Here is a 23,232-nt window from a genome sequence, read left to right on the forward strand (position 1 = left end):
GTCAGAAGGGCGGCTCCGGGCTGCGTATTGTCTTCAGCCATGACAACATCATCGGCTTCAGTAGCAGTGGCATCAGCAGACACATTTGTCGTGGCTTCAGTGGCTTCAAGAACTGGTGGGTCAGGCACAATCACATCTTGATTCTCTCTTTGTTCAACGGTAGGGGGAATAACAGCTTGATCTTCTTCTCTTTCCTCGGCTGATGCAGCCGGAATATCTTCAGCCTCTTTGGCTTCAGACTCTTGAGCAGTTTCTATAGGGATGGCTTTAGGGAACACTTGACGTGCTACTGACCTTGTGGCTTGCACATCTTCTTCAGGAATGCTCGACATGGAGACCGTTGGCCTGGGGCCTCTGTGAAGCCTTCGGAAGGAGGGCGGCGCCTGTGGTGAGGGAGTGGTCTTCTCCATGTCTTCAGGGGTGTCTTGTGGAGTCTCAATCACTGGAGTGGTGACATGAGTTGGTGGAGTGCGAGGAATGACTTCATGGAGCAGAGTGTTGGGTGTTGCTCTTCCCAGAAATCATCTTGGGTGATTGGCGTCGTAGGACTGCCAATACTGATCTGTTCACTGCTAGAGGGAGTAGGCGATGACACCGGCTTGGGCATGATCTGGGGAAACTGAGGAAGGACTTCATCATCAACTACATTGTCTTCATGACCAATGTCTTCAGCTGCGATGAGGCCAGCAGCTAGAATCTCTTCAGAGTCATCAGCCTCTATGGTAGCAGGCTCATGCACAACTAAACGACGCTCGCTGTTGGAGGAGGCAGGTAAGGCAACAGGGATGGGTTCAACAAGCAGCGGCTCTTGAGGTGCAGTTTAATCTTTTCTTGAAGACTTTGAAGATTTTGTCTTCAACTTCTTCTTTGATGGAGCAGCATCAGAGGCTTCTTGATGCTTTCGCTTCTTGGCTTCAGCATCAACCTGCTTTGTCTTCTTCTTCTCAGAAGCAGCTGATGGGACCTTTGGCTTCGAGCCAGTCATACTGGCAGGGAAGACAATGCTTGGTCTTTCCTGCCTTGGAGCTTCAGTTTCACCGTGCACTAGTTTCTTCTTCTTAGCAGCCATCTTGGGGTCAATGCCTGGACGCCCAAGAGCATTTCTTTTCAAGGCTTCATTGTGAGCCTGTACACATTTCTCGGCATAATATTGGAGGCACTCTCGAGAGCCCTTGGCTTCATCACGACGCTTGTGAAACCCAACCTTGAGATCTGCCATCATGGTCTTGAAGTTCTGAACATCCTTGATGCTAAGCTTGGCCATGTGCTTCTTGAAAACAACCTTTTCATGGTCAATTTTGTTCTTCTGCTCAATGGCTTTTTGAGCAATGGCAAGCTCCTTAGCAATATAGCCCTGGAAGGTCATGCTGATGCCAATGGGAAGTTGCAGATCATCAATGGTAAGGGATGTATCTTCATACCACTCATCGATGAAGTTGTTCAGAATGTCAGCATCAAATAGAGGCAAATCTTGAAAGATTTCAGCCTCATGTTTGCTCTTGATCAGCTATTCAAGGGCATCATCAGCGAGATCTTCATCACTGGATAGATCTATTACATCTTCATCATGGCGCAGGATGCTTGCTGGCTTGAGGCCTTGCCCAGATATTTTCTTCTTCTTCGAAGTACGAGACAGATCTTCAGAATGCACACTGGATTCAGAAGGTGCAGATTTCAATGGCTTCACTCTTGAAGCTTTTGGAGCAGATTCATGTTTTGAAGCCTTTGCTTTCTTCACTAGCTTCGGAGGTGCAGAATCTTCACACGGTGGCTCATCTTGGGCAGCATCGTCAATGTTGGCCCTTTGCACAACAATGTGTGTGAGAAGCCCATCAAAGCCGTTGAAACGACCAATGACATTTGGTTCGGCTTCACAACTGCCATCGGGCCTTGGTCGAGCTGGACCCCGGTTGAAGTCAAGCCCGAAATCCTTCTTGTTCTGAGCAGCAGAGTACTTGGCATACTTATAATTTTCTTCAAATAAATCATCGTCTCGACACCATCGAAGACTTGATGGGTCGGCATTTTCAAGCATTGGGCCTCTGACCATGCAAGGAAAGAAGCCTTTTGCAATGGCTTCAGCCTTGGTCTTGGGTTGAAGCTTCTTGTAGATGATATCTGCCCAAGGAGGCCTGACGGCGTTTTTGTTTGCGTACTCAGGAGTCACAAAATGATATAGAAACCATTCCTGTGCCCAATATCTTCGAATCCATTGGACTCTGGACTTGCTTTGTGTGTAGGATTCCTCTGGATCTGACTTGTATAGTTCATATAGGTCAGGAGGCAGGTCTAATGTTGTGTTATCACGACGCTGGCGGCCCCCTTTCTTCGCAGATTTTCCACCTGCCATTGGCTTCAGACTGAAAGGCTTCACAAGAGTGTTAGGCTTCAGTCTGCTTGTCTGACAAGAACTTGCTTCAGGTGATTCAATGTGATGCTGTAAAAACTCTGCAAATGAATGCAGACTATGAGAACCAAGGGACTCTCCCACGGACATGTACCTGTGACAACATTAGATATGCGAGGGAAGGGGAAGAGGTCATATGCATTCTCAAAAGATTTTGAAGATAAATTAGTTTGAAGACATTGACCTCATAGCACGAAGACATTCACTAATCGATGTAAGTTGGTTCCAGATTTGTACGAATCCATGAATAAGTACAAGTGAGGAATCTAACTAGTTGTGAAGCATAAGTGAAAGTACTTGCAAATTATGAGGTGTAGAGGAGGAAAGATCCATATTAGGAAGTGTAAAAACAACTTTTGGAAGTTGTGGAGAGTTCATTGGATCAAATAAAAGGTAAAAGGTGAGTTCTTATTTACCGCTCGAAGAACTGCTAGACGAGGCGGATGGAGGCCGAGCAGTTCAATCTTCTGCGCCCTAACTTGGTGGCGGAAGACACCTACGGCGGCGGCAGGAGGAAGATGTCCGCGGCTGGCGTGACGATGACGACGGAGAAGTCGTGGCAGCGAAGCACTTCGTCTCGGGGATGACGGAAGCTAGCGACGGCGCTAGGTTTCGAGCGAGACAGCGAGGGGAGTAGATTTTTATGACCACCGGGGGTGAGTATTTATAAGGAGGGACGGCTTAGTGAATTTACTCAGCTGCCCCTAGGGATTCACATCTAAGGGACACGTGGCATCATGCAATAGCTTATATGTTGTGCCACCACCCCACGCACGCCTGGTTTGTCGGGTGGTCGTTTCGGCTTCTCCGGGTTCAGGCAAAAAGGATAGAGATAATAATAGCATTTTAAATGTTGGTCTCTATATCTTCGACTGACAAGGACACAGTGAAGACAATCAACAAGTGTCAATAGAATGCATATGAAGAGATAGAGAGAGTTAAAGGGATGAGCACGGAAGGGGTTAGGGTCCGATCACATTCACTTAGCGTAGAAAATGGCAACTTGTAGACATAGCTATAAGTGAATGTTGTAGAGGACCGAATACACACACACACACACACACACATATATATACATACATATATATATATATATATATATATATATATATATATATATATATAGCAATGAAGACCAAATCAAACATTGTGAAGATAAATCAACATTGTAGACAAACCAACTTTGAAGATAATGCAACATGATGCCAAACAAAAATCTTCAAGAAAGGTTGGTGGTGGCGTTACCCACCGTATAGGAAGTATTAGACCCAGACACGGTGCACAATTATCGTGGCGCTCTGAAGTCAAATTCCGCATTAATGTATTCACACTCAGAGTGTATGTCTTCATGAATTGAAGACATACGTTACTTTGTGTGTTGCACATCTAAGTCATCAATATGCATAAGCGTTAGGATGTGTGTCCATTCACACGACATTTGAGGATTCTAAGATATTTAGCTCACACCGCAGTTTGCAAAACCTTTTCTCATCCAAGGGCTTCATGAAGAAATCTGACAATTTCTCTTCAGTGTTGACGTGAATGATATCAATGTCTTCCTTCAACACATGGTCTCTGAGAAAGTGATGACGGATCTGAATGTGCTTTGTCTTCGAGTGATGAACTGGATTCTGAGAAATCTTGATGGCGCTTTCATTTTCACAGTAGGGCACCTTCTTCTTATTGATGCCATAGTCCTTGAGGGTTTGCTTCATACAAAGAAGCTGAGCGCAACAAGATCCAGCAGCAATGTATTCAGATTCAGCAGTGGAGAGTGATACACAGTTCTGCTTCTTTGAAGACCAACAGACAAGGGATCGTCCAAGAAAGTGACATGTGCCTGATGTGGACTTGCGATCAACCTTATCACCAGCATAATCAGCATCTAAGAATCCAACTAGATCAAACTCTGAGCCCTTTGGATACCATAATCCTAGCGTTGGGGTGAGCCAAATATCGAAGGATTTGCTTCACCGCGAGGTGATGCGACTCCTTTGGTGCCGCTTGCAATCGGGCACACATGCAAAATCTAAGCATAATATCTGGCCTAGATGCACATAAGTACAATAAAGAACCAATCATGGAGCGGTATACCTTTTGACCGAACTCTTTACCATTGTCGTCGGGGCCCAATTGACCTTTGGTTGGCATTGGCGTCGTGTACCCTTTGCAGTCTTGCATTCCAAACTTCTTCAGGCAATCTTTGAGGTACTTTTCTTGTGATATGAAGATGTCGTTTCTCTGTTGACAGATTTGAAGACCAAGGAATAATTTCAGCTCTCCCATCATGGACATCTGATATTGCTCTTGCATCATATGCCCAAACTCATCACTGTATCTCTTGGCAGTGCAACCGAAGATAATGTCATCCACATAGATTCTCTCCATCATATGTCTTCGTGAAGAGAGTGGGGTCTAGAGAACCAGGTTTGAAGCCTTTGCTCTTCAGGAAGTCTTTGAGTGTGTCATACCAAGCGCGAGGAGCTTGTTTGAGGCCATACAGTGCCTTGTTGAGCTTGTATACCATATCAGGACGCTTTGGATCTTCAAAGCCAGGAGGTTGGGCTACATATACTTCTTATTCAATCTTGCCATTGAGGAAAGCACTCTTCACATCCATTTGATAGAGAACGATGTTGTTGTGGTTTGCATAGGCTAGCATTATGCGAATGGCTTCAAGCCTAGCCACAAGAGCAAATGTTTCATCAAAGTCAATTCCCTCCACTTGTGTGTAACCTTGAGCAACGAGACGAGATTTGTTTCTGACCACTTGTCCATGTTCATCTTGTTTATTGCGATAGATCCATTTGGTGCCAATAATATTGTGCTTACAAGGATCAGGACGCTTGACAAGTTCCCACACGTTGTTCAGCTCAAACTGTTGAAGCTCTTCTTACATAGCTTGAATCCATTCAGGTTCCATGAAGGCTTCATCAACTTTCTTGGGTTCAGATATTGAGACAAATGCAAAGTTCCCACAAAAGTTTGCTAGTTGCGTAGCTCTTGATCGAGTAAGCGGACCAGGTGCATTGATACTACCAAGAATCTTCTCAATCTGTATTGCATTGGCCACGCGAGGATGAACATGACAAAGACTTTGGTTTTGCTAATCATTGTCTTCGCCTTCAACATTGTCTTCAGGCTCAGCATTGTCTTCACGTTGAGTAGGAGCTGGAATGACAATTTCCTCGGTGGGTATGATTTCTCCAGTACCCAAAAGCTTGATAGATTCACTAGGAGAGCTTCATCTAGCACATTTGGCAGGTGCTCTCTTTGCGAGCCGTTAGTCTCATTGAACCGCACAACTACAGTTTGAACCACTTTATAATGAAAGAGGTTGAAGACTCTGTAGGTGTGCGAATCCTTTCCGTAACCAGGCATAAAACCTTCATGTGCTTTCGGTGCAAATTTGGAGGTGTGATGTGGATCTCGGATCTAGCACTTAGCACCGAAGACTTTGAAATAACTAACGTTTGGCTTCTTACCAGTGAGTAGTTCATAAGATGTCTTCTTGAAGAACTTGTGAAGATAAACTTTGTTGATGATGTGGCATGCAGTATCAATGGCTTCAGGCCAGAACTTTCTTGGAGTCTTGTACTCGTTGAGCATCGTACGAGCCATCTCAATAAGGGTCCTGTTCTTGCGCTTCACGACGCCATTCTGCTGAGGTGTGTATGGAGCAGAGAACTCATGAGTGATGCCCAATGTATCAAGATAAGTGTCAAGGCCAGTGTTCCTGAATTCCGTGCCATTGTTACTCCCTTGACCTTGATGCCATAGTTGGTCATGGCATGATTGGCAAAGCATCTGAAGACATCCTATACTACAGTCTTGTAGAGAATTACACGCACCCAAGTATATCGAGAGTAATCATTAACAATCACAAAGCCATAAAGATGTGTAGTGGTAGTAAGGGTAGAGTAGTGAGTAGGGCCAAATAAGTCCATGTGTAGTAGCTCGAAGGGTCGTGAAGTCGCCATGATTGTCTTCGAGGGATGTTTTGCCCTAGTCATCTTCCCGGCTTCACAAGCACCACATAGATGATCCTTCTTGAACTTGACGCCCTCGATGCCAATGATATGCTTCTTCTTCACGAGAGTGTGCAAGTTCCTCATGCCCGCATGTCCTAGCCTTCGATGCCAAAGCTAACACTCTGAAGCTTTTGCTAGAAGACATACAGCCAGCTGTGGTCCTGCGGAGAAATCTACCATATACAGATCACCTCTTCGATAACCTTCGAAGACTAGAGATTTGTCAGAAGCCATAAGCACAAGGCAACGATATTTTGCAAATATCACAATCATGTCTAGATCACAAAGCGTTGAGACAGACATTAAGTTCTATCCAAGGGATTCAACAAGCATCACTTTATCCATGTGTTGATCCTTTGAGATAGCAACTCTACCTATAGGCCCAATACCTTGCTTTTACCAGTGTCAGCAAATGTGATATGGCTTTTAGTAGATGGTCGGAGACTTGAATCCATGAGAAGACTTTGATCACCAGTCATGTGGTTAGTGCATCCACTGTCCATAATCCATTCAGTAGCTTTCGGAGTCGTACCCTACAGTGCAGTTAGCGGGATAGGCTTCACCAAGAGTATTGTGAAGCACAAACATTTGACGGACAAGCATACTATCAAAATTAAGATTCTTTGTTTGGTAAGATGGGGTGCTCATCAAGAAATCCAGGGACGAAATAAACGGTAAGACCATTTTGGCATTTTATCTTGCGTCCCACAAGATGTTTTAGGTCCCCAGCATTGTCTTCAGAAGTCAATGATTTCCGGCTGGAGACCTTTCCCTGCAAGAGAAGTTAATTCTTCTTAACCACCCACATTCTAAGGGGTGGCTTAGAAGCAATGAGTCTAAGTGCAGCATCTGAGAACTTTGGCTTTGGAGCCCTAGAAAATAGTTTTGCAGGAGGTGAATAGTACTCATAAGAATATGCAGAAAAGTTCTTTGACTTTTGAACATAGCAGTTTGAAGAAACACACTCATATTCATGAGTTTGATGTTGGTTTCCCTGCAAAACATTAGCGTTAGGGTGACCTTGTGAGGTCCTTTGTCTGTATGAAGCCTTTGGGCCATGTGAAGCCTTTGATCTGGTGTTTGTCTTCTTCCCTGGTGGTGTTATGATGACATTCATGGGAAGCTTCTCAACACAACTTTTGGGAACCCAGATCTTCTTCATAGGAGATCCATTCCTGCAGTTAGTTCCAATAAACCCGGCAAACACTTCACCATTCTAATTCTTGAACTGTTTAAAGTTTGAGTCAAATGACTCATCAATGACAATAGGGTTAGCACAAGTGAAGCCAGATAAAGTGGATGGATACACTAAAGGGCCCTGTGCAGCAACCCATGTGGTTTTGGGGTACTGCTCATGCTTCCAGTAAGTACCATCATCATTCATTTTCCTCTCGAAACCAACACACTCTTTCCTAGGGTTTCGGTTCAGAATCTGTTTCTTGAGGACATCACATAGTGTCTGATGCCCAGCTTTTGTACATGCATGTTTCAAGCAATGTCTTCAACCTGGCATTCTCATCAGCAATAGTAGTGGCATCCTCAGAAGAGGGGTTAGTTACCACATCAGCAGGCAAAGATATTGTAACTTCAGAAGCAGTAGAACATTCAGCAATGGAGACATCATTGTCATGCTCAAGGCATTTTAAACAAGGCAACACAAAATCTTCCTGAGCGGAACTGATCTGTTGAGCGAGTAGTGAATCATTTTCCTTTTGAAGATCTTCATGAGACGCTATCAGTTTCTCTAGTTCTTGCTTCCTTTGAAGATAATCATAAGAAAGCTTCTCATGAGTAGCTAAGAGGGTTTCATGACGACTTTCAAGTTCCTCGTACTTAATGCGAAGATTTTTTATGTCTTTGATTAAGGATTGGGTTCGATTCATTTCCTCGTCCAACAGGTCATTGCTTTTGTCTAGCAATTTTTGAATCTTTTCCATGGTTTTTTGTTGTTCAGTTGCAATTTTAGCAAGAGTCTTATAGCTGTGTTTGGATTCACATTCAGAGTCATCTTCACTGGAGGTCTGAAAGTAAGCATCGCGTGAGTTTACCTTAGCACCTCTTGCCATGAAGCAGTAGGTGGGAGCAGAGTCCTCGTCATCATTGACTTTGGCGTCGACGTCGTGACCATTGTCTTTAGGGTTGAAGATGGACTTGGTGACGAATGCTGAAGCCAGAGCCAGGCTTGCCACGCCTGAGTCAGACTCCTCCTCAGACTCCACCTCCGCCTCCTCAGAAGCAGACTCCTCCTCTGAATCCATCTTCTTGCCAATGAATGCTTGAGCCTTGCTAGATGAGCTCTTCTTGTGTGACGAAGACTTTGAAGATTTCTTCTTCTTCTTATTGTCGGAGTCATATTCCTTGCTCTTCTTCTTTTTCTTGGCTTCCTTGTCCCATTGACATTCAGATATGTAGTGATCTGGCTTCTTGCATTTGTGGCATGTCACTACTGCAGGATGCTGCTAACGCGACACTATGATCAGAGACCCTTCCACGAAACTGTGTGCGATGCATTAATCACAAATGGGGATGTAAAAAACCGTCAAAAAAGGTGCAAAAAGTTTGCAATGGAGGATGCATCAAACACGGTTCAGATTTTAGTTGCGTGTGCGATCCAGGGCATACGGTTCCGTCCAATGAACCGTTTGCGATGAGGCGGAACTAAAGAAACGGGCAGCCTGATGAAGGCATGTGCGATGTACAATGTACGGTTCACTCGGATGAACTGTTTGTGATTAGGCAACACAAAAGAAACGGTCAGCCAGATCAAGGTGTGTGCGATGTACAGCATACAGTTCACTCGGATGAACTGTTTGTGATTAGGCAACACAAAAGAAACGGTCAGCCAGATCAAGGTGTGTGCGATGTACGATATGCAGTTCACCCGGATGAACTGTTTGCGTTGAGACAAGAGAACAGAAACGGTTCAATATAACAAATACCGTAAATATTGCAAGGTTCAAATTCAAAGATTCCAATGCCCAAATTCAAACATTGCAAACCGCGTAATTTCTGAAAAGGGATCAGCCGCTGACAAGTCATCTATGGGTTTGACACAATAACTTCCAATTGCTTTGACATATGCTCTTCCAATATGAAGTTTGGCATTTTTGGAGGCACTTCCATTCCGCAGTACCAGCCGCCGCTGATAATCATACCATTGATCTTTCCTAATTAAATGCGTGTTCAACCTCAGTACCCTCAGCACCTTTGCTCTGGCAAGAAAGAACATGGCGAGTGTAATCTCCAGTGGGGTCCCTCGGTAGGAGTTCAAAGTAATATTTGAGAGATGCAGATCCAGGCATTTGATGTGGTTATCGTTATCAACATCTTCCATCGGGCCTAATATGCACTGCAAAAGAAGAGAACATGTTAGTGCCAACATGCAGTTTTGAACACTGCTACACGCCCATTTGGTTTTCAGGATTTGTAAAATGTACCAACGTGCCATCTTCGATCTGTCATGATTAACATGGGCATTAATTTGATTACAATCTAGAAACATGTAGCCTTCTTCACAAGAGGTTGGATTGGATGAAAAATTTCCTAAGAAAACTAGTACAGATGAATCCAAAGGAGAAATGCTTATGGACGATTGTACCCATATGAATGAAGCAACCAATATGGGGTGGGGGTGTATGTCCTAAAATCCTCCAAAATTCCTTCAGAAATCGTAGTACATAGTCATTGTAAACTTGCGAAAAGGTGCAAAAATTTCAACTCCCTTATGGTTAACATTTAACAGGAAAGGAACATCACCTTGATATACAGCTTCTTCAGGCACGGAAAGCATCTCAGGCAACTAAAAACTTGGTCCAGGTTGGGAGCGACAGATTCTAGTGCCAAGACATTCACTGTGCCCAGAGTCTGGGTGAAGCTTCGCTGGATGACAGACGAACATACATCTTCAAAACTAGAAATAACGTTGATATCAAGAAGGAGAGGTATATAAGGCGACTGTTGTACCTGAAAGTTGTAGTATTTGACAGACGAGTAGCCCACCACTTTCAATTTCGGCGCAGAAATGACATTTATTCTTTTTGGACCTTGTTGATCAACTACAAGTAATCTCTCAAGTGAAGGTGTGTCCTGGATGACCATATTGTGGTCCACCTTTTGTGATCTCTCGTTGCAACACCAGCAACACACATAAATAGTGCGGAGTGTCCTGGAGGTGATGTGCAAGGTACTCGACCAATTCATGGCCTGAAGATGAAGGAACTCGAGTGCAGTACAGCTGCCGAGCAGGCGCTCCATGTCATCCTTTGGGATGCGGACGGCGACGAGCTCGAGGTGCTTCAGTCGTGGTAGAAAAAGAGCGGGCGCGTCATTAAGGGGGATGGGAGTCCATGAACTTGGCGAGGCGCAGCGTGGGCGCGAAGCGGAGCGCGGACGTTGGCAGCAAGCTCATCTGCCCATCATTATAACTTAGCTTCTCGAGCTGATCTATGGCGCGGGATCGGAACCACTCGTCAAGCTTGGCTCGCTCCTTGCCATTGGAACGGAACTTGCCCGCGATAAGGCCTTTGATTGGGCCATGGTGACTGCCGAGGATCTGGGAGAATGCATCCAAGCATTGGCGATAGCCATGGCAGAGCTTGTGGGCGTGGAGGAGGTCGACAGGGGTGCGAAGCCATAGGGTGCGCCATCGCCGGGAAACGGCGACTATCCTCGCTCGATTTCTGATTGGGAGGAGGGATATGATGACTATCAACATATCATCGGGGAGGTTGTTGGTGAAGTCTAGGCCTGCTGGAGTCACTTGCGGTTCTTTCTCGACTCGCCTCCGCTTGTTGGAAGCCTCGTTCTCCACCTCGTCGGCGGGGACGGGAACCTCTGTCTCCATATTCACGCCGTGCTCCGGTGCTTCAGCAGCCCCGGTGTCGCCACTCCCTCTGATGGGGCGCTTCGGCGGCATCCTCGTACAATGACGGCTTTGAGGACTCAGAGCAGCGTCGAGGATGCGGGCGGAGAGAGAGGAATTGTGTGTGTGATGAGTATGGGGGGGTGCGGCCGCTCGGCGGCACCATTAATAAAGACCAGTGGGAGCGAGGCGGGCGGCGGTCCAAGGCTGTCTCGCTTCCCGGTGAGAACGACTGCTTAATCTCTAGTATGAATGAAATCTATGCTTAATTACTGAATTTTAGTTGCAAAAAATAGATAGTGATATTGATTTTTAGCTGCATATTTTGCCAAATTGCAGTGTCTCTTGGCTTTGCGCCGAAGTCTGGCTTTAGTTTGCATACGGTAATATGAACCGTTTGCGTTGAAGAGACGCACAGATCCTGCGTTGAACAGCTTGTACGCTTCCCGGTGAGCCTGCGCACCGGACTGCACTCGCACGCCTCCCGTTCAGTCAAGCAACTGTCCACACGGCACCTCCTATAGCCATTCAAACCAAGACACGTGGCGTCACGTGAATGGTTAACCGAATGCACATGGTTTGAATTATACAAACATTTGAGATATTAAAGTGGCAAATATTTTTTTTCAAAATGCCTTTGTTGGCTGTCATTATTCGAGTGCGCCTTCTCTCAAAATGGACATGAAAAATACCACAGCATGTCGGGTGCCCTTCCATGATAGCATGCCAAGTTTCATGAATTTCAGACGAGTTTTGGATTTACTAGAATTAAAAAACCAGGCATCTCAATGTTTTGCCGGCAATCAACGGTGCCCTGGTGTTTGAAATTCATTCCCATTTCTTGCATGGGACCTAAACATGCACCCAAGGACACAGATTTTATTTTTCAACCAATTTATATGCACTGGAGCATGCGCATGTAGTTCAAATTTGAATTATGCACATAAATGCATTGAAAACTCAGTTAATGCATAAAAATGTCCAAACGAACCCCAAAAATCACAAAAATTCACACAACACTCCTGTTGTTCTATGTTGACACGAGAAAAAAACTTGAAAGCAATAAGAGGCAATGGACATCGTTTCGTCCCCAAAGGTGGGACGTTCCCTATCGAAAACCATCATGCTTGTTGTGAGAAGCTCCGGTTTGTGAGAAGCATATACCCAAACATGCCCCAAATGGGACAAAATTAGTACCACGACATGTTGATGCCGCTCCATGATAGCATGCCAAGTTTCATGAATTTCAGACGAGTTTTGAATTTACTAGAATTTAAAAACCAGGCATCTCAATGTTTTGCCGGCAATCAACGGTGCCCTGATGTTTGAAATTCATTCCCATTTCTTGCATGGGACCTAAGCATGCACCCAAGGACACATATTTGATTTTTCAACAAATTTATATGCACTAGAGCATGCACATGTAGTTCAAATTTGAATTATGCACATAAATGCATTGAATACTCACTTAATGCATAAAAATGTCCAAACGAACCCCGAAAAATCAAACAACACTCCTGTTGTTCTATGTTGACATGAGAAAAAAACTTGAAAGCAATAAGAGGCAATGGATATCGTTTCGTCCCCAAAGGTGTGACGTTCCCTACCGAAAACCATGTTGTGAGAAGCTCCGGTTTGTGAGAAGCATATACCCAAACCTGCCCCAAATGGGACAAAATTTGTACCACTGCATGTTGATGCCACTCCATGATAGCATGCCAAGTTTCATGAATTTCAGACGAGTTTTAGATTTACTAGAATTTAAAAACCAGGCATCTCAATGTTTTGCCGGCAATCAACGGTGCCCTGGTGTTTGAAATTCATTCCTATTTCTTGCATGGGACCTAAGCATGCACCCAAGGACAAACTTTTGAATTTTCAACAAATTTATATGCACTGGAGCATGCGCATGTAGTTCAAATTTGAATTATGCACATAAATGCATTGAAAACTCAGTTAATGCATAAAAATGTCCAAGCGAACCCCGAAAAATCACAAAAATCACACAACACTCATGTTGTTCTATGTTGACACGCGAAAAAAAACATGAAAGCAATAAGAGGCAATGGATATCGTTTTGTCCCCAAAGGTGGGACGTTCCCTACCGAAAACCATCATGCTTGTTGTGAGAAGCTCTGGTTTGTGAGAAGCATATACCCAAACCTGCCCCAAATGGGACAAAATTTGTACCACGGCATGTTGATGCCGCTCCATGATAGCATGCCAAGTTTCATGAATTTCAGACGAGTTTTGGATTTATTAGAATTTAAAAACCAGGCATCTCAATGTTTTGCCGGCAATCAACGGTGCCCTGGTGTTTGAAATTCATTCCCATTTCTTGCATGGGACCTAAGCATTCACCCAAGGACACAGATTTGATTTTTCAATCAATTTATATGGACTGGAGGATGCGCATGTAGTTCAAATTTGAATTATGCACATAAATGCATTGAAAACTCAGTTAATGCATAAAAATGTCGAAACGAGCCCCGAAAAATCACAAACATTCACACAACACTCCTGTTGTTCTATTTTGACATGAGAAAAAAAAAACTTGAAAGCAATAAGAGGCAATGTATATCATTTCGTCCCCAAAGGTGGGACGTTCCCTACCAAAAACCATCATGCTTGTTGTGACAAGCTCCGATTTGTGAGAAGCATAGACCCAAACCTGCCCCAAATGGGACAAAATTTGTACCACGGCATGTTGATGCCGCTCCATGATAGCATGCCAAGTTTCATGAATTTTAGACGAGTTTTGGATTTACTAGAATTTAAAAACTAGGCATCTCAATGTTTTGCCGGCAATCAACGGTGCCCTGGTGTTTGAAATTCATTCCCATTTCTTGCATGGGACCTAAGCATGCACCCAAGGACACATATTTGATTTTTCAACCAATTTATATGCACTGGAGCATGCCCATGTAGTTCAAATTTGAATTATGCACATAAATGCATTGGAAACTCAGTTAATGCATAAAAATGTCCAAACGAACCCCGAAAAATCAGAAAAATTCACACAACACTCCTGTTGTTCTATGTTGACACAAGAAAAAAACTTGAAAGTAATAAGAGGCAATGGATATCGTTTCATCCCCAAAGGTGGGACGTTCCCTACCAAAAACCATCAAGCTTGTGGTGAGAAGCTCCGGTTTGTGAGAAGCATATACCCAAACCTGCCCCAAATGGGACAAAATATGTACCACGGCATGTTGATGCCGCTCCATGATAGCATGCCAAGTTTCATGAATTTCAGACGAGTTTTGGATTTACTAGAATTTAAAAATCAGGCATCTCAATGTTTTGCTGGCAATCAACGGTGGCCCGGTGTTTGAAATTCATTCCCATTTCTTGCATGGGACCTAAGCATGCACCCAAGGACGCACATTTGATTTTTCAACCAATTTATATGCACTGGAGCATGCGCATGTAGTTCAAATTTGAATTATGCACATAAATGCATTGAAAACTCAGTTGATGCATAAAAATGTCCAAACGAACCCCGAAAAATCACCAAAAAAACACATAACACTCTTGTTGTTCTATGTTGACACGAGAAAAAAACTTGAAAGCAATAAGAGGCAATGGATATCGTTTCGTCCCTCTTCCATGTCCAAGGAGCCAATCGTCATCGATATCTCCGACAATGAGGAGTAGCTTCTCTTATTAGCTCACTATAAGGACCCATGTTCAGTTTGCTAGCTACTGCCTTTCCTTAACAAATTCTAGTGAATTGTGCTATCTACTTTCACCATGCAATCTTCTGCTATAGTGTATATGTTCTATATGTCGTGCAATGTGGTGTTCAATTAACTGCTTGGTTCAATTCTGCAAATGTGATGTTCAATTCTTCAAGGTGCAATATTTCCAAGTTGTTAAGCATGCTTGGTTTGGTTAACTGTCTGATCTTCTATTAGGAGTATGTTATACTATGCAATGTGGTGCTCAGTTAACGTTTGGTTCATTTGTTGTGGTGTTTAGTTAACTGCTTGGTTCAGTTCTGTAATGCAATGTTCAATTGATGTGGCTGCATTCTCTTATTGTATACCATGTGAGGAATAAATCAAATTTGGCTGTACTAAATACATGAGAAACAAATACAATTGCTATATTTCCAAGTTGTTAAGCATGCTTGGTTTGGTTAACTGTCTGATCTTCTATTAGGAGTATGTTATATTGTGCAATGTGGTACTCAGTTAACGTTTGGTTCATTTGTTGTGGTGTTTAGTTAACTGCTTGGTTCAATTCTGCAATGCGATGTTCAGTTGTTGTGGCTGCATTCTGTTATTGTATACCATGTGAGGAATAAATCGAATTTGGCTGCACTTAATACATGAGAAACATATACAAGTGCTATATTTCCTAGTTCTTAATCATGCTTGGTTTGGATAAATGGGTTTTCCATGTGGCTTGAATTAATCTGATGAATCTGCAATGTGCTTATTTATCATCAACATATTTTACTGATAGCATGCGAACCCTTACTTAACCTGATGACTAACTACCTTATATGTGTTGCAGGGAAACAATGGGAAGCACTAAGGTTTACAAGATGGTACTAACTATTATACCTTGCCTTTTTGTATTCCTTTGCCTCATTTCCAATATAGAGAAGATATTTATGCACATCCTTGTTTTCAGGCTTCACTGATGATTACCTCTCAAACCACCTCTGTGGTCAGGAGGAGAGGAAAGTTTTCATACAACACCCACGGTTCAATATTGAAGTGTTCCTGAAGTGGTCGAAGGATGGACGGTCAATCATCCACAGGCACTGGCCTAAAGTTGCAAAGACCTTCAACATGAATGAGGGCTCAATATTCGCCTTCCGCTTCAGCAGTTTTCCAGATGGGATGCATCTCTCTATGTACCGTCTATGATGCTAATTTCGAAATGTTCTAGATGTTGCATGTGAAACTTGTTGCTGCTGCAGTTGTGTAATGGGGTAGCTGAGTGCTGAAGCTATATCATGTTGTACTCTGATGTATTTCAATTATGAAATCCTGCTTCCTTAATATGGAAATGGAATATAATATGAATGTCAATTAGATTAGTAAATGGATTATTGATAATAGGCCAATTAGCTCGCTAATTGGGTTTTCCTATTGCAAACGGTTAATAAGAAACCACCGTGGGCGATGACCTCAGGCAACGCACACAGTTTCTAGGAATAAACCGTGTTGGATCAATGAACAATCACACATGACATTCTCTTCAAAACTGTTTGCGTTACGCCACCTTGCGCAAACGTTTTCCTTGTAGTGACTCTGTGGGATGTATATACGAACGGAAATGTTTAGTGGTGACTGACTGTGTGGGGTGTACTTACGACCGGAAATGATTTCGCTTGTATAATTGTATTTTTTGAGCACTACTGTATGTATTTCTGTATTTGAGTGCTCGCCGGTCGCACACGACCTCATTTTGCCGAGCGTGTGTGCCAGGAGGGCATATCCCCAACGGTTTCTGGGTCGTGTGGGAAGCACCCCCCTATCGCCCACACTCACTTGGCGACGGTTCCGAATGCTGTCGCAGAAAGGGGTTAAAAACCGTTTGTTTAGGACCGACGCGCACCAGTGTGTTCTCTTCTTGTAGTCACGAGTAGAAGCCTCATCATTCTTGGAGCTGGATCATGAAGACTTCCCGAAGTGATTCTTCTTGGAGAACTTTTGGAACTTTCTGAGAAGAATTGCTAGCTCTTTTCTAATGTCTTCAGGATCATCAGAACTGCAGTCAGATTCTTCTTCATATGAGGAAACAACTTTTGCCTTCAAAGCATGGGATCGGCCATAATTGGGGCCATAGATATCTCTCTTCTCAGATAGCTGGAACTCATGTGTGTTGAGCTTCTCAAGTATGTCAGATGGATCAAGATCTTTGAAGTGAGGGTGTTCTTGAATCATCAGAGCCAAGGTGTCAAATGAGCTGTCAAGTGATCTCAATAGCTTCTTCACTATTTCATACTTGGTGATTTCAGTGGCGCCAAGTGCGTGAAGCTCATTTGTGATATCAGTGAGGCGTTTGAAAGTGAGCTGGACATTCTCATTTTCATTCCTCTTGAAGGGGTTGAAGAGATTGCGTAGCACATCAATCCTTGAGTCTCTTTGTGTTGAGACGCCTTCGTTGACCTTGGACAGCCAGTCCCAGACTAGCTTTGTAGTTTCCAGAGCACTCATAGGTCCATACCGCCCTTTGCTCAGATGACCACAGATGATGTTCTTAGCGGTTGAGTCCAGTTGTGCGAATCTCTTGACATCAGCAGTGGTGACACCTTCACCGACTTCGGGAACACCAGTCCTGACGACATACCAGAGGTCGATGTCAATGGCTTCAAGATGCATGCGCATCTTATTCTTCCAGTAGGGGTAATCAGTGCCATCGAAGATGGGGCACGCAGCGGAGACTTTGATTATCCCTGCAGTCGACATAGCTAAAACTCCAGGTGGTTAAACCGAATCACACAGAACAAGGGAGTATCTTGCTCTGATACCAATTGAAAGTGCTAGTTATTGACTAGAGGGGGGTGAATAGGCGATTTTTATGAAAGTCTTCAAAAGATGCAAGATGTTTGAAGACAGACAAACAAGCAACACCTATACTATATGCAGCGGAAGATAGACTAAGCTAGACAGGCAATAGTCAAGTAAGTAGTACAATGAAAGCACAAAGACTAATAGCAGCAAGGTAGAGCAGATCGAAATAGGAAGACAGTATGAAGCCAAATACAGGAAAGTCTTCACACAAAGAAGTCAATCAGAACAGGCAGGCAAGCAATGACTTCATGAAGACAAACTGAAATGAAAGCAAGTAGGGGATATGTGACACCCAAAATTTTATTTGGCCTTTTCAAAAAATTTATTTGACTTGAGGGAGGTGTTTTAAATTTGCCTTCAAAAGAACCCTCCCTTTCAAAATATTTTTTTTGGCAAGGGTTTTATTTGGATTCACCCAAGACTTGATGTTGGTCTTGGAGGTTCTTTCTTTTTATTTGGACTCAAACCAAAATGCTTTTCACTTGGGAAAAATGCCTTTTGAAAATTCCTTTGAAAATGCCCTATGGCTTTTGGAATGATTCTTTGCCCCTTTCAACAAATCTCTCTTTCCATGACCTTAGTGCAAATCCACTCTCATAAACCTTTCCTCATCTTTGGATCATGATTTGCATCAAATCCAGCAAGTTGAACCTCCCCATATATTTATTTTCCATTTAAATCTTATCAAAACAATTTCTGCCTTCTATTCTAGCCCTTGGAGATTTACAAAGGAGCTACCATTTCTGTTTTGATTTTTGTCCCCAAACCAATTTCCCTTCCTAGTCCTTTGAACCCTCAACCAAGATCCATGAAGATCCACTGATCTTCAGTTCAAATTTTTCAAACTATACTTGCTGCAAGTTTGGACCAGTTTTACCAAATTTGATGAAATTCATTCAAATCCCTCTCCAAAAATTCTGAGAAAAATCAGGCAGCCCCTGGGTGCATTGAGAGGTCACCTCACCAAGTCCCAGCCCCAGGAAAAATTTTCTTCATACCAAATCATTTCGTCGAACACCTACTGGACACTGTTTCTATAAGGTTCAGTCAAATTCAGTTAACAGTGTCTGAATCACTGTCGTTTTCTTCAGTGTCTGTTGTCGATCTCGCCAGTGCCCGGCGTCGCCGTGTTTCCTGTCCCCTCCCCCTTGTCCTCTACACCGCACGAGCGCCTGGATGCTTGCGGGCGTCGGCGACGAGCTGGAGGAGGTGCGCCGCCCCGTGACCGACGCCAGCGGCGGCTTTGCGGCCGCCAGAGAGAGGCGCAGCGCAGACGGCGCCACCCAGCGCCGCCCAAGCCACCGGAGATCGCCGCGTGGTCTTCCACTCCCCAGTGCGCGCTGCCACCCTCGTCGTGAACCGTTGGGCGCGGAGTGCGCTCTCTGCCGCCGTCGTGCCCGTGTGGCCACCCCACCGTGGACCGGCGCCATTACGCCAAGACCGACCGGGATTAGCGGGGGAACGGCACCAGTACACCTCACTGATGCTGCCTGGCCACCTAAACTCCCTGCCAAGCCACTGCCTCGCCGTAATTGCTCGCCGGAGCAACCCCGTTCACGGCCACCCCCTCGAGCCGCCTATAAATAGAGGCCCCGAGCTCCAGCTAGTACCCACACCACCTCTGCACTCCACCAAGACCCTGCCTAGCCACTGGAAGAGCCCCGAGGGAGTCTCCTTCCTCGACTCCGGCCGCCGCGACCCGCCACAGGATCCAGCTCGATTCGCTCCCGTGCGTGCACCTCTGCCTCCCATCTCTTGCCAGTAGCTCTCTAGTACATCCCTCCTTCTGACCCGCACTTCAATTCGAAGTCTGCAGCACACCACCGGAGTTCCCCACCATCGCCCGAGCCGCCGTCCGCCGGAGAAAGTGTCGCCATCGACGCGGTGCTCCCCGACGCCCAAGTCCACCACCCACCGACGCGGAAGGGCACGCTGATACTCTTGGTACACTCCGATCTCCCTGACTCGCCGTGGTTCGACGCCGACGACCTCCGCAGCCTTCGGGCGCCGGTGAGGTTTTTCAAACCTGACATGTGGACCCCCCACGTCAGCCTCTCTTATTTCACCCCCGAAGCGTTTTCTGTTGGCGCCTTCGGGCAGAGTACGTTTTCTCTGTGGGCTGGCGCGTTTCTATTCGAACCGTTTTCTGTTTTCTCAGTTAAGTCCCTGGAACTTCTCTGTTTCATTACAGATGAGTCCCTGGACAGAAACCCTTATAACTTTTTGATAAAAAGTGATTTTTGAGTGATTCTTTTTCTGACAATCTTATAATTTTGTCTAGTTTTTTATGGGATTTATTTGGAAAAATTTGGAACAACTTTTATGCACGCGTTGGTTTTCACGTTAGTATGCCTTTTCGCTATACCGTAGGTTCCGGAAGAGGTGACGGAGCTGCGAACTTCGCCGAGCTAGACTCCGACTTCTCCGAACCAGGCAAGCATGTTTGAACCTTTGATATGATAGGTGTTTTGCATGTTTGCGTGAAAGGTTGTGCGTGGCATATGAGTATCGGTGAGTATCTCGTTGCTTGTGAGGCAACTACCCGTGTGTTCCAAAGTTACCTGTGATCTCTGATGAGAGATGGCCTAGTCATGTGGTGACATGAAGGGCAGCAAGGTGGTACTGTTGTAGCATGCCAGCCTTGCGTCATCCGACAATTTCCGACGTTAACGTGGACGGAGTCACGTTATCGTTCTTCCCCCTTCCGTGCTACCACTTGTTTTCTGCCAGAATGCGGTTTAGTAAGTTGGTAACCTCTTTCCGAGTACACACCAAACAGAGGGGCCGGGATGATGGTTCCATGGCCCTGGATTAAAGCCAGTCATCCGGTCAGGGGGCATGGGTGTTTCCGGTTGGGACCGAGAGGGGGGCAACCCTTAGAGCGCGCGTATAGAAATTTGATCCCATGCTACGCGAGGTTGTAGCCTCCCCGTCTCAAGGTTTTTCTTGAACGTTGCCGAGGGTGATTCCTGGCTTCGGATTGTTGAATGGGTGTGTACTGGTTAGATGTGTTTCTTCCAAAACACCGTAAACGGAACTAGTCCCCGTGACTACTGAAATCCGTTGGCTGTGGTTAAAGTACAACTCTGCAGAGTCAAATCCTTCCGAGTCATCGTATCCAAGGTCAAGTATCGTGATCAGCATATCCATGTCTATGTCGTAACCTCGTGGTATATTCTTCTTTCCGGTAAGTGAGTTAGAGTAGAAATCTTGGATGAACGTTATTCCTGTGGATGGACTAACCCTGTTGTTTGTCTCATGTCTGATTATCCTCATGATATGATTTAAAATTCATGAGCTGCTAAGTTAGGAATATAAGCCCTTTATGTGATGTCGCTCAGACGTCCGACTGTGGCATGTTTGTCTCTTACTTTCAATATAAGCCCTTTATGTGATGTCGCTCAGACGTCCGACTGTGGCACGCACTGTCTTTCATTTTCTGTTATAAGCCCTTTAGGTGGTGTCGCCCCGACGCCCGACCGCGGCATTATTATTCTTGCAGTTTCCTCTCGAGGAGTCATTCAGACCCTCGTTTGGCACCCAGTATTTATTTTGGGATTTCGGGAGGACTACCGCCCGACTTCTCTGTTATTTCCCCATGCATTATTGTCTCTATGTCTGAATGCACTTGTTATTCTGTTCTTATGCTTCATGTTTACATTTGTTATATCTTATGTCCGAACTGTCTTGCGAGTACTTTCATAGTACTCACCTGGCTTGTTGATTTGGCCAGATGTTGACGAAAGCGATCTCTTGGATGAAGAGTTTGATAGTGAGTCCGACGCCTAGAGGAATCCCAGTCAGTCCTGTGCGATCCTGGATATTGGTCACTTATATTATATACGCTTCCGCCACCCGCAATAAACCTCCTCGAGCTTCACCCCGACGCTCGAAGAGCTGTAGTTTGCAGGAGTCATATCACCCGCTCCGCTGTGATATTTCCACCACCGTTGTTATCGTGAGTTAGTAGTTATGCCACCCTATCCGCCGTTATGTTTATTCGGCGTGCATGTAATAATTGTTGAGCAGTCCCCGCTCAACCTTGTATTATATTCAGTACTCCTGGTATTTTTCTTCTGTGACCAAGATATTGTCTACCAGTGAGAAGGAATTCTTCTTTACTGGTCCGTAAAAGGGATTGGTCTCTCAATAAATATTTTATTGAAAAACCGGTCGTGACAAGCTTGGTACCAGAGCCAGGCTGACTGTAGGAAGCCACTAGGTGCGATCGCTAATCGGTTATTAGCGTCTTTTGTGCTTTTTCAGCATTTTGCAATTGTAGCTATTTTCTGTTGGTCATCATAAATTTATGACATGACTACTCAGAATTTTTGCCTACTTTTGTAGATGGCTGGCAGCAACTGCGAGACTCGAGTGTTCACGAACGTGCCCGAGGGGTTTGTCAAACTCCTCGTCTCCATCACCAAGCTCGCGATCGGGCCAGCGACTCGCCCGGAGTTCACGCTTTACCAGCACAAGCTCAGCGACGACGTGTCTATGCACCAAGCCGTGGTGCAATTCAAGGGAGGACGTTCTGCGTCTCGCCACTTCCGTTTTGTGGGAAGGGCCATGCCTACGGAGAGGCATGCCATGCAGATGGCTGCCCGTGAGGCGATAGCTCGCCTCCGGGATATCCTTCCTATGATGAAGACTCGTCGCTACCGCTACCTCCCATGCCATGTGCCATACACTTGTCACTATGCATTCGCCTGCCATCGGGGAGAACGAGATGAAGCCATCGAGATGGTTGTGGAGTATCTCAAGGCTCTGGAGGAATCTTTCGACAACCTCGTGGACGATCTTGTGGCTGCCCGCATGGACTTAGTCCGGGGCGGTCCTGCCAGCAGGAAGGAGCTTCTCCTCACAGCACCGCCTCTGACATTCGTCTCGTCTTTAGCCTCTTATGCACCGGCCATTTTGGCCACTGCTCGCCGTCTGCCTCCCACTGAGGAGTTCGACCGAGTCATCGCTCCTACTCCAGTCAGAGCTGCACCGCCTGCCGCACCCGCTCTGCCGCCTGTCGCCCTGTACCATCACCGCAGCGCAGTGCTACGCGCCAGGAACCTACTAGAGAGGAGGTGGAGGTTGAATCCCCTGCACCGCTGAGTCTTGCCCTCGGCAAGGGAAAGGACATCGTCACCGTCTCCGACAGAGAGCGCCGAGTAGCCGCGCGTTATGTCTGCTTGTATGATGTGTTTTATCTGTACGCTAGTTTGTATTAGTGTGTTCGCTGTTTTCCGGAGGAGTATGCTAGTCTAAATAACATGTCAGGATTGTGTACGCACATCCTGAGTGCTGTATCGTGTGTTTGCTTTTCGCGTGTAAGATTTGGGTTAAGCAGTTCGTCTCCATGCAAAATCGTTTATGCTTTCTTGAAAAATCTTGAGGTCTTTTAAGTTT

The sequence above is a fragment of the Triticum aestivum genome, chromosome 4D (assembly GCF_018294505.1).
Source record: "Triticum aestivum cultivar Chinese Spring chromosome 4D, IWGSC CS RefSeq v2.1, whole genome shotgun sequence".
Classification (NCBI taxonomy): domain Eukaryota; kingdom Viridiplantae; phylum Streptophyta; class Magnoliopsida; order Poales; family Poaceae; genus Triticum; species Triticum aestivum.